Here is a 13,415-nt window from a genome sequence, read left to right on the forward strand (position 1 = left end):
CTGAGTCTGAGGAGAAAAGAAGATTGACCAAGATTCTTGACTGTGGCCAAATATTTGTCTCTGGCTCTGTCAAATCTGAGCACCCCTTTGAATAAGCAGGAAAAACCAGCACCTGTGGCTGTTCCATCAGCAAATGACAAGTAATTGGTGATGTGTGTTGTGATGGGGCTTTAAGAGACACACACACTAACACACAGAAACCAGACAGGAATTTCTGGTCTACCCCCCCAAGACAGGTGGCTATTAAGACAGCAAATCCTTTCTTTCTTCTTCTTTTTGTGCCCTACTTGGCTCTGAGGTCAAGAGACTGAAAATGAGACAAAACGTCACTTGAGGTGACGAGGCGAAGATTTTCTCCAGACCACTATCTTCAGAACCCCTCCCTCACTCCTTTTTCTTCCACAGAAGTAATCATAAAAGTGAGGCAAGTTGCCAAATGCTCTCCCCTCTGTTTACCAGCTGTTTGAACTGCAAAACTTACACAGCTCTCTTACGATTAACACAGTCAGTGCAGTTTTCTGTTTCTTAGATGGACACGGTGAGACCAGGGCTTTGTCACATCTTGACATTTCATGGGAAGCCATTTTCAAAATCCCAAAAAGAAATCTAATTAATTCATGATGACTAGAAACCAAGTTTTGAGGGTGTAGAAATGTTCTTAATTCTTCCTTTTTTAACAGACTATAATAAGATGCATCGTTTTTATACTTCATTACTAAGCATTTTGGGTGGATTTCTCTCTCATTCTTTTAACTATGACTCAAAGTTCTGCTGAGTGCTGCAGTTTGAGGCAAGCTCTGCTTTTAATATTCCTACCATTGTTGTGGCTTTCCCCACCCTGCTGTTAATATGGAAGCTGTTTGATACGGGAGGCCAAAGCACTCTGGGGTTTTTCTTGTGGTGAGTATTGATGAGGAATGGCATGTTCTTCAAGAGTCGGGGATCAGTGAGACTGTGTGGGAGCAAGGTCAGCATTTCCTCAGTGGGTTGATAGGAAGTTCCTGGTCATTATTTCTTCTGTTGTGTGTTCAGGGTTGTTTTGTTCTTCCCCCCTTTCTTCATGCAAACAGCAAGGATTTATGCAATACATGTGTCAGCTGCCAATAAAACAGAACCTCAAGCCTTATTTTATGTGTAATATTCTTCATGTGGGCGCCCCAATATGTCCACCATCCATCAAAGGAATGTATGGTGGACATATACCAGTTCCCTTTATATTACTCATTAGTCATGGTCATTCGGTTGCTATAACTCATTAATTTCTACTTTAGCATGACCCAGTACATGTGTATGGACTCAGAAATATAGTGTGGGAGCTATTTAGTAACTATAAATAAACTATTGGTATGAAAATTGAAGAAGGAATATACTTTACAGTGCAGGAATTGTCTATTTCTTATTGAAAGTTAATCAATAAATAATCCAAAAGTAAGTTTACACCTGTCTGTCATTTAGATTAATTTAACTGTGCATAAAGATGAAAAATAGGAAGAGATGGACTTCCATTATTTCACAAGATCCTTTGTTTTTAATCAATTTAGATCCTCTTCCTTGCAGTCCCCCCTGTTTCAGCACAATCTCATGGCAACGTGTACTAATAATTTCAGAAGACCAGACAAACCAAACCTTATGGTGCTGACATTTTTTAAATTTACCCTTTCTGGGACAAACTAAATCCTTTTTTATCTGTATCTTTCATTTAGCGTCAGGGATATGGAAAGTTAAGAGATTTGACACTTTAAGGCAAATAATTCACTTTTACTTTTCAAATAATTTACTTTTACTTATTTCTCTAGCTAAATATTTGAGCTGAAACTTGCTATTTCATTCAGAATTTAGCATTACAAATGCAAATATTTTATATATATATATATATATATATATATAGTTATATCAGTATTTTTGAGTAAAAGTAAGTAAAATCAGAATATTAGAATATTTGTCCTCTGACTACAAAGCATACTGCTAACTATGAGTTAGCTTTTTACAGAGCTAACAAATATAATAACCTTATTGATCAATGAATCTGTATCCCAAGACAAAAGGGGAAAAAATCACCCAGCATAAAAGTCTCTTATTTTTATGAAAAGGACTCCTGTGATCAATTATTGTCACTAAGAGTGTGGAAAATGAAATTACTGCCGTAGTTTCAATCATCATTCAGGATGCATGAAACAGTAATAATTTTCATGCTCCAGAATGAGTTTCCTGCAATCAAGACTTTGTCTAACTATGCATGTCTTCTTCCCTGAACAAACATAATTAATTATTACCACATTTTATTTTTTGCATCATAAGAGCTGACTACCTTCATTTAGTGTCTGATAATAGCTCTGAGAGAGAGCAGGTGCTCTCATCATACTAATGCTGTGCTGGTAATACGATCTCCTGGGTAGTCGGCTTGCAAGCGAGTGGTTTCCCCTGCCATCTCCTCAAGTCCTATGAGACAAAAAATCATGCTCATCTGAATTATTAAAATGGACACAAGTCGGAGTGACAGGTCACCAGAAGATTGTTTTTTTTCTTTAACGTCTGCTTGCTTTGTTAAAAACATTCCCCCTTGTCCTTGAAGTTTCCTTTTGAAATATTTTTCCTCATTCTCAAAATACATCACATGAAACAGAAAAACCAGTTAGACCTCTGCTTTCACGTGACACAAAGAATAAGGAAGAATTAACAACAACATGTCTTAAATTCTGGGGAAAAAAGTCTCCAAGGGTGCACAATTATCTGAGTACATGAGCGGTCAACCCCTCAGCAGTAGGTAGTCTCTGAGTGCCAGATGTGCCCCTGATACATTATAGATGACCAAGCAAGCAAACATAAGGTCCGCATATGGTTACCACATGAATACCTCCTAATTTGTCTGTTAGATTACTCTGAATCTGCACTTTTATCACTTCTCATTTGTTATTTTGTTCAGTTAATAATTCTTAAAATAGTCTGAAACTTGTAACAAATATGCTTAATTTATTTAAATAGCTTTACCAGATGCTACATTTTAAGGTACAATGGCACTGAACAGATTTTTCTACTAATTTTTTTTTTCTTATTCTAAAAGCAGATTTTGTTATTTATTCCATTTTGCTACAACTACAATGGTTTTTAATGACATTTTACACAAAAGGTGAAATCCAATATAAAATTTCACCAGAAGAAGGAAAACAGGTTCATTACTGTCTAATATCTAGTCTGAAAGTGCAACATATGAGAAAATTTAAACAATTATAAGTGAATTGAAATGATCTATCTTCCTTTATCATCCGATCTCCTCTCCCATTTTCTTTTTATAAATTCATGGGCAGGTGTTTAGGTGCACAGGAGGTTAATGCATCAGGCTTCCATCTCATGAGACCCATCTCTGCAGGGCTGCTCCACGCCATTAAAAAGTAATTTTTATTAATGCATATGTAGTGACACAAAGACATGCAACATGTCTCTTTCATTTAAGTGAAAGCACAGTTCTTGCTTAATGTAGCTATAGAAACATTACTGTCAATTCAGTAGGTCAAAACGCTTAGAACTGCTTGCCTCTTAAATTATGATATGAAAAACAACAATCACTCTTTTAAGGTTTGGTTGAAGTAATACCTATTTAACTAAACAAATTCCAGAAAGATAGTTTTCTCTGCTTATATCTAGTTTTAGTCACAGCTTTTCAGGACTTTTTCTTCTGTCTGGAAAATAATATTTCCAGAGAGATGAATACTGCCTGAATGTTGTCTGTCAGTAAAACCACTTGTTGGTGTGCTTACAAAATATAATATATCTGTAGAATGGAGCATGCAAAGTGTTCATAATGGCGATCAGTGTTGTTTTGATGATTAGTATCAAAACCACGGTGTTACTGTTCCAGCAGCTCAACATAAAATTACTGCTCATAAGGCAGGAAATTCTGCTTGATTTTAATGCTAATGAGGCAGACTAATGAGAGAAAGAGGGGGAGAGATCCTCTCTGATATGAGATACTCCTCTGTGTGTGAAACTTATAAAACAAGTTTATAGAAATCATAGGGTGGCAAAGAAGAAATACAGCAAATTCCCCTCTGACACCTCATCAACAATCTGGGCTTTTTAAAAAAAGTTCTGGGTATGTGAGCGTGTGTGCATGTGACACTTCAGCACAGTACTAAGCCTCCCGAATTGATTTCCTTTTCATTTAGTGTGCAAGTGACGCTGTACAATTCTCACAAGCAGCATTGTGGTTTCGCAGCGAGGTGAAGTTTAACAATGAGATGCTAATGGCATTTCCCGATTCTGCTTCTCTGTTGATGCAGTAACACAATGCTTCCTCAGCAGCCTACCTGCTTCAACACTGATGTCATTGTTCTGAAGAACAGCCATGTAAAAAAAGAAAGACTGTCGCTCATGGAGACATGAGTAAACCCAGAGGCCTTTGTCTTTGGTTCTGGTTCAACACACAGATGTCAGTTTGTGAAGAATCATTGGACTGACAAGTTTCCCTACCTGACTTTGGCTAAGGTGTGGAATTTCAAGCTTTTACAATCTGGTTGAATTTGGGAGGTTGATGAGATATGAAGTGTTACCCAGTGGCTGAACTGAGCTCGGAAGTGCAATTTCAGAGTTTCAGATAGAAACTAATAAAATCCCTCAGATAAGGAAAGTCAGGTTTAAATGACAGCAGGAGATCAATGAAACACAGAAGCAATTTTGGCATGGTTGACCACTTACACGCATGATGTATAAGTAAATTCAGCATGCTTGGCAGATTAAACAGGTTGTTGTAGGGAGAATTTGGGGAAAAAAAACTCATCTAAAGTTAGAACAGCCGCTGCCAAACTGGTTGTAGTCTGATATAGGTATAAAGTTGCAACATAAACACAACCCTAAACCACAACCTCAAAATAAAAATGAAAACTAAAGCCAACCAAATATTTTATTTTTATCATTTTCCACAGACAGACAGAAGTTATTTCTGCAAACATGAGCATCTATTTTTACTTGCTGAGAATGTCAGCTTCTTGTTTACAGTTTTTCTATCCCACTTCACTACACACCCTCTACTTTTGTAGTATTTCTCTGTCCCACTTAATGTGTTCCCTTCAAACCACAGACTCAACAAGTGAAAAACAAGAATCACACCCAGAATCTTACTTTGTAAGACATTATTTTTCCACATTTGTACTTTTATTTACAGCCGTCTGCAACTCTCATTTAACGGTCTTCTTGTATTCTCATCGCTCTGTGTTTATGATAATCACTAGATTTTTTTTTATACAACAGCTCCTTTTTTTTCATCCTAACTCAACTAAAGTCTTTTGTGAGATCAACATCTTATATTCAATAAAGTAGGTTAAAATTTAAATGTTTCACCAGCAAGTAGTGTGTGTGTGTTTGTATATGTGGCTCAGTGACTCACGGTTTAGGAATTCAAAACTTTTTCACTTCCTCATTAGAAGCAAGATCTATTGCTTATTATATTCCAAAACCTTAATGTTAAAAGGGCTCAAAGCTCTACTACCACGAAGGCTACATTCAGAGCAACAGTATCCCTGTGAGAAATATGCAACCCAATCATTCATTTGAAAGGAAGCAGTCAGGAAGTACAGCAGAAGTGCCAGTGCTGGAGCTTCCAGCCAAATTGTCCAGGATAATAGCGGGACTCACTGAATTTACTGTAGAGCAACATGACATCTGTACATCCAGCATGTTTGCTGGTAAAATAAAAAATTACAATTCCTTCCTGTATTCTTCATATTTGTGCAGGGGAATCTGGCAAACATCTTTAACCAAATGGCTGAATGTCTTTGTTTCTTTTATCATGCAAAACCCTCTTGATATTGTATTCAAGATGAACATTAAGTCCTTTTCAGTACATTTAATGTAAAGACTGCATATATTTTTATTTAATTAACATTTAAATAAATGAAAAAGAAGTATTTCAATGTATTAATCTAAGTGCAATTTACTTGAAATGGAAATCTGTTACTCCTAACCATTAATTTAGTCTTACTTTCCTTCACTGACAGCTCATGGAGACTGCAGCATAATTAGCTCATTATGTGTTGTTTAGACAGAGCGATAAAGGAGGTGTCTTCATTCAAGTTGGAACTTCATTACCATTTAACTTAAACCAAAAACTTTTGTCTTGCTTTAACTTAAGTGTTTTTATTTAGCATGTTAGGTTAAGAGCGCTGATGAGCTCTGCGATACACATTAACAAAGCAAAAAAACGTGTGTCCTTAAAAATGAACTTGACTGCATTCAAACAAGCAGAAGACCCTCACAACAACTCTCTTTCTTAGCCGCTCTCAAGTCTTTGCTGTTTGGCATGATATAAAGACATGTTGACCTCTTGAAGGTCATCACAGGGTAGAGGGATGAAGCAAACAGGAGGGGGAGGTGAAGTCTGGTGCAAACATGCGTCTGGGAACCAAGTGTGATTCACACGCTGCTCATCCCCACACAACTCTGGTCTATACAGAGCCTCAGGCACTTCACTGAGGGAGGCTTTGTTTGCAGTCCTCTGAGTGTGTGTGAGTGTGAAGAAAGAAGAAGAAAAAAAAACTTCTGAAATGAATGTACTTTTTATTGGTCTCCTCTTGGCTTAAAAAACAATCCGACATGCATTCATTTACCTACTTATCTTTTTAAAATCAAATCCGCCTGAACTAAGGAAAAAGTCAAAGACAAATAAGCTCAGTCCAGGAATCCAGCGAGTCAAGATAAAGCTGCGGACGTTCAGCTTTCACTGTGGAACTTGTCTCGGTTACACAGAGGGTGCATTAGCTCAAAGTAGTTCACTTCTGATGTTTCACAACATGCAACACGAAACAGCCAAGTGGAAGAAGATGAAGAGGGATATTACACACAGATGAGCTAATTGGAGATTAGTCAACAAGTTTGCTGAAAACTGACAATGGAGAAATCAAAAGGCTCAGAGCTCCTCACCATCCACCTCAGTGACAGCTCTTAGTCTGTTGTTTCAGGTAAGCCTTCCAGCAGCAAGACAAATGTTTATATCTCATTATGAAACGATATAAAGAAAAATGTTTTCAAGAGAAAGTAAACAACATTTTGCTCTGAGGTCACAGACTGACAATAAAAAAGTCACTTTTCTTTTTCATTTGATGAATTTCTCCTGCCATGATTATGCTTTTTGTGTATCTTTGATTTAAATTCTTTTTTTTTTTTTTTTTTTATCCCAAGTTGATTGAAATAGTGTCCTCATGCTCTCACTCATCATAACATGGAGAGAGCAGCGGCCCCAGCAAAACGCCTCAGGCCCAAGCAGCCGCTCAGTCAAGGGGTCAGTGGGTCTGTCCCAGATACTGAGCCTCACTGTCAAGTATGGAACGATGCTGTATAAAAGCAATTGTAGAAAACTGAGCCACTGTTGTGGATTGCTTCAAAGTAAAACGGTCATCTTGATTGTTTAATTGTGGGCTACTTGTTGGACTTGCTTCTGAGGAGTGACAGAGGGAGCGTTAGAGCTGACAGAGCATCCACTTTCCGTCAGTCAAGGCAGCTGCCGGGACTGACAGTGTCCAACAGCAATCACAGCACAAGACGTTCAGTCTGGAAGTTCTTGGCAGACAGTAAGAAACTTTCTGGGAAAGCAACTAAAATCATCATCAGACAACTATGACTATTCACAATTTTATGTTAATATGAGCACAAAATGAGGTGATATTCAAATACTAAATAGTAAAAAAAAAATCAAACATTTCTTTTACCAAATTCTTCAGCTATTTATTGGTTTGCTCAGCTTCTAACGCCACAATCATTGTTAGAAAAAGAAACAGGTTGCCTGCAGTAAATTTCGGAGCTTCAAAAACAATGACTCTGGATTGTCTGAACAGCTCCAAAAGCAGAAAAAAAGCTGCGAATAATAAGGTGTTTTTTGTGATATGATTTAAAATAACAGGACCTCTGGGTTTCTGAAGCTGGTAACAACTAGAAAACTTTCTGAGAGAAGTGCTTGTAGGATTGCTAGACAAACAAACTGAAACCCTTGTCTGACTACAAAACACCTTCAGGAAGACTCTTCCTGCTAAGATGATTAAATCTGGAGAAAATCCGCATAAATTTGTTTGGCACAAGTTTAGGCATATCTTAAAAATAATTAAAATGATTTTAATGAAGTCTCAGTCCCTTTTTCGTGATTTGTGTCCTGGCGGGAAGTTGAGGTTGAGGGTCCTTGAACTGAGAAGCTTTTGCCAACGACTGCAGCCCTCAGGCTTGTTTGTGTGTGTGTGTGTGTGTGTGTGTGTGTGTGTGTGTGTGTGTGTGTGTGTGTAAGAGAAAGAGAGAAGAAGAAAGAAAGAGTGGGAGAGAGATCCCCCTCTGAGAAAAGAGAGATTCTTTTCTAACTTGTTAAAATGTTTTAGCCCCATCAGCCACATGAGTGCACACACCCAGTGTTCTTCTATGATAGTTGAGGCCTGTAGACAGTTAATGCATTTGGCAGATGGCTCTGCTTGCATGTTGGCATGTCTGCATGTGTGTGTGTGTGCACATCTGTGAAGACTATGCAAATGTTTGTTTTCGTGTGTTAACTATTCAGGCAGAGCAGCAGCCCACTTCCAAGACCAACATGTCAGTTTGGCGATTAGAGCTGTGCGTTTACAGTACGCAGCAAGGAGGACAGCAAGATCCCAGAGAGGCTGGTATGTGGAACATGTCTGCTTCAACTCGGTGGACAATAAAGAAGTTTTACCATTCACCGGACAAGCTAGCATCAGGAATGTTTTGTATCCAGTTAATTAAAAGTTGTTATACTGTGGCTTCCAAGTACCTGTCAAAAAAAACTGTCAAATACAGCACCATTTTGTAATCTCTGAAAAATGATTGGTATTTAGAACTTTGAACCAGGGCTCTGGTCCAGAGAACAAGTTTAATAAACTCCAAATCTTAGTTTTTGGAATAAAAGCATCTGACTAGCTAATTCATTTTGACCCTGAGTCTGTTCACAGTAAGTTAGTCTTACAGGGAATGAAAAATATGGATAAATATGGAGCTCTGATGTGGCTAATTATCAGGGCCTCTGGTAATAACAATCAGCATCTTCATTTGGATCTCCTGGGTGTCTGATACGACTGACAACGGCAGGTTTATGTGTGGAGATGCTAGTGAAGTTAGCATATATATTGCATATATATTTAATAAATGTATGCAATAAAGTAACCAGTTGTTTGAGTGAGACACTGTTTCACCAGTCAAGCACACCCTTTACGGTGGGAGTTATTCGGCAAACAGTAGTCAGTGTAATAAAACCGTACAGTGCACTTGCAGACCTTTAACCGCAAGATGTTCTGTTTTCTGTAGCAGGTTTCCTGTATGGCATTCCTACTGCTACAAACAATGCAAAACAAAAAAAACCATTGTGCACATTATAGTAAAAACATAAGAAATGTTCACATATTTTATCTGTGTTTTTGATTAAGTTAAGTTCCAGCAGTTGTGATTTAATTAAATTGTTTTGATTTTTTCAGTGTCTTTTCTTGTAAGATATTTGTGTGCATTGACATAAAAGACATAGAACAGAACTCTGCTTTATTATTATTATTATTATTATTATTATTATTAATAATAATAATAATAATAATAGTAATAGTAATATTCATATTATAATAATTATAATGGTAGTAATATTTATATGATGATAATAATAATAATAATAATAATAATAATAATAATAATAATAATAATAATAATAATAATAATAATAATAATAATAAAAGAAAAAAGCACCTACCTTGCAAAGTCCCAGTTGGACTCCTGTAAAACATGCCTTTTTCCCTCAGAAACAAAAGTTGTTTGTGCAATGATTTAGGCTGTCAAACATCATTCATACACCACACCTAAACCAGCTGATTTGACTTTGATGGCTCCCAAAGTTTACTGATAAACTAGATTAAAAAAAAACATGTTTTCACAACAGCTTGCGCTTCTGTGTCCTATGCGGACAGTTAGTGGAATAAAAGACAAAATAAAAGAATATACTGTCATTCTTAAAGTTAATATCAGTTTTCAAAGCTGAAAATAAATAAAATATCTAAACTCATCAAGATATAAATCATTGACTTCCTCTGTTTCTCAGTAAACTGAGACAGTTTGTAACAGTGTATAGTTTCAATGGCGATATTGTGAGTCAGTAATCTGGGTAAACCAAACTGGCATCATGGAAGAAGTTCCTCTAATCTCTATCAACAAATAGCAAAGAGAACTGAAATTCTCCAGTGTTTGGTGTGTGTTTCATAATCAGACGGCCAGCCTGCAGTGACAGGTATAGGAATGCAACAATAAGCAGCAGAGAAATAACGTCATCTGAGACAGTGTAGGTGGTAGAAAGTATTCAGGGAGGGCCCGTGTGTATGTTTTACCTTGTGCTTAGGTGTTTTTGTGTGAGGTGTGGCTCTACCTCGGTCCTCAACAAGATAGCCATGGCAACCCACAGGGGACAAGGCACTAAATCAGAAACCCACCTTTCCCTCTAACACACCGCATACACACAGACACACACAATTAATCCCATAGTGCCTGGCTCTCAGAGGCATACAGTTACACCGGTGGGTGGGGGGTACCTTTGAATGTTTGGGTTTTAAGAGGGACAACCTGTAGAGAAGAAAGCGAGTCCTGAGGGAGCTAACATTTTGTACCCCTTCGTTTTTTTGTAATCTTTCCGACAAGCAGTAAACAGGCTGAGTGCAAACAGAGCTTTCTCCCTTCTTTCATCTTTTATTTTAAGCATCTGGTAAACTTTGTTTGTCTTTGTATTTATAATTTCAGGAGAACAAGAATTAGACAGAAGCACTGAGCTTCAAATATTAAGTTTAATTTTGCCAGTGACTGATTAAAGAGACGTTTTCACAGGCAGCGAAATGCAAACAAAGACCTTTGGGTTTTGTGGCAGGAATTCTTACAGGGACTCCTGTGGTGATAGGAAGTGACACACTCCAACAGAAAGAAAACTGAGCTGCACCATACCAGGTTTGTCCATTAGCCCAAGCCAAGTAAGAAGGGAAAAATTCGAACATTACTTTTAATACGAACTATTGGGAGATCCCAGCATCCAGGTGAGGATAGAAGTAGGTATTCAACTGGCGTCTCTGCTCCCTGTCTGCTGGGATCAAGTTACCAGAACTAGCTAACATCGCTTTTTGGAAACAAGAACTTTTTAAAATGTTTTCTAGGACTCATATGCAACTTTCATGCTGTAAGTAATATGTTTAAAATGAGTTATTAACATGAATACACTAAATAAAACAATCCAGTCAAACTTCTTCTCATTACTAATAGCATGTTTAAACTCAGTTTTATATTTTTTATTTTCTATCAGACCGTGGATGTACGTCCCACACAGTTACACAGGGAGTTGCCAGCTGCCTTACAATCAGGTCAAATCTTTCAATCTATTCTCTTTTTGTCAGAGGTGTTGCTGTCAGTTTCAGATACTCCGTGTGAGACTTTACAATCAGTAAAATGGGTGTTTCTACAGAGAAAATGAGAATGGCATCCAATCTTGAAGCCCCAGCCTTTCTTCAGTTTTATTAGCTGAGCCCAAACTGCATAATAGTCCATAACTACTACAGTCATTTTTATGTGAAACTGAATGACAAGACTTTTCTATTCCACCCAAATCTGCAAGACTCTTTTATTTATACCGTATTTATTTTCCCAGTGTAAAAAGGGGTTTTTAATAGCTGTAACTCCTACTTTTTCAGTTCATGTCACAGAATTGTAGTTTAAGGAGCTTTCTGAGGTTTCTGAGTTTCAGGTTTTGTTCTGGTTTCACTTGCAGATCGTAATACTAAATACTGAAGCAGCCAGATGCTCAAAATTAGGCCATGATTCTTCAATAAATGATGACCACCATAGTGAGTCCATTCCTCTATTTTTATTTTGGACTTTACCAACTGAATTTAATTTATAGGAGTGTTTTTATATATTTATTTATTTATTGACTTATTTACTTATGGTAATGAAGGGTTTTGGTGCTGTGTTCATCCATTCACACTTTCATCGTTCTGATAAATTACCATACAGATGCCATTAGTAATCTCCAAAGCCGAAAAATCTCCTCTGAAATAGGAGATCAAGACTACCCATAAACATACTTCAAAGAGCTTCAACCAGCCATAGTTCCTTGATGTGGCAACAAGAGAGAAGGGACTTCCTCCAGTAGCCAAGCAAACTCTAAAAAGATTCCTGCAAGTCAAAAACACCTAGCTGTCCAAAAAAAGGGAAACTTTTTTTTTTTTACATATGTTAGAGTAAAATACTGGCATTTGGGACTGAACATAGTATACCTCATCATTCCCACCATCGATGCTAATGCTTACAGAGAAAAAATCCTCATGGTTATGTACTACTTAGGGAAACTTCAATGTGCCCTCAAAAAGTCCCAGAACTATTTATTCAATAAACAAATTTTAATATTAGCCCATCCCTCCACATGGAAAGGTTTCAACAGAAATGCAGAATATCTAAAGAAGTTACAAACTTCCAAGCACCTCTTCAATCATCTCTACTCAAACTCTTACCAGAAACCATGTCGGTGGCGTAATGGCCTTCGATATTACTGTTTTAATAAATGCCACAGACTCCAGGTCTGATTTTTTTTTTCAGTCACATCTTCCATCATAAGAAGTCTATCTCTTGCTGCCTTGCATTAAAGCCCATTTATCTCCTCAGTGAATTTAATTTGAGATGATTGCCCCTTTTAATAATTCACAGGGAAAATAGCGCAGATAGAGAGCTGCATGGCTGCTGACAAAGCTGTGTACACATGTAGGAACGAGGTATAAGCATGGACAGCCTGAATCCATCTTTTATAAAGCTGCATATTCATTATTATAGTGTTCTGATAACAGACAACATATATCATGCAGACATGTGGTGCTGCTCATATTTCACTGTCCTTACATTGGGTCTGCTACCAGGCCAGTTTGCGATTGGCTCTTTTTCCACTTCTTCCTTGTGCTGCAGTGTACCGAGAGGTTAACCCTATCCCAGTCTCCCTCTCTGTCTCCCACACAAACACACTGCAGCCTGCAGCATGCCAACAAACTGCTAATTCATCAGTGTGTATAGCGTGGCAAAGGCTCTCACACTGCCAGCCAGATTAACGTTAACTGGCATCGGTTCCCTTCATAACTCACGAGAGGTAGAATGATAGAAGATGAGCTGCTCAATATGCTTTATGGGACTTAGTGTACACAGCCTAACAACATCAACCTGATGCCAGCACAAATGATGACTGTGCATATGTGGCATGCGATATGTGCAAGCTGATGTCATCATCAATAATTTATGCAGAATTTATTGTACGTGTAGATAATTTAACAGAGATCAAATGAGAAGGAAGAAAAGTTCAAAGCCAAATAAGGTTATATTATTTCACGCTTGACTCCCAAACTATGACATTACATGTGAAGGCATAGCTGAATGTA

This window comes from Telmatherina bonti, assembly GCF_933228915.1.
Source record: "Telmatherina bonti genome assembly, chromosome: 17".
In the NCBI taxonomy this organism is placed as follows: domain Eukaryota; kingdom Metazoa; phylum Chordata; class Actinopteri; order Atheriniformes; family Telmatherinidae; genus Telmatherina; species Telmatherina bonti.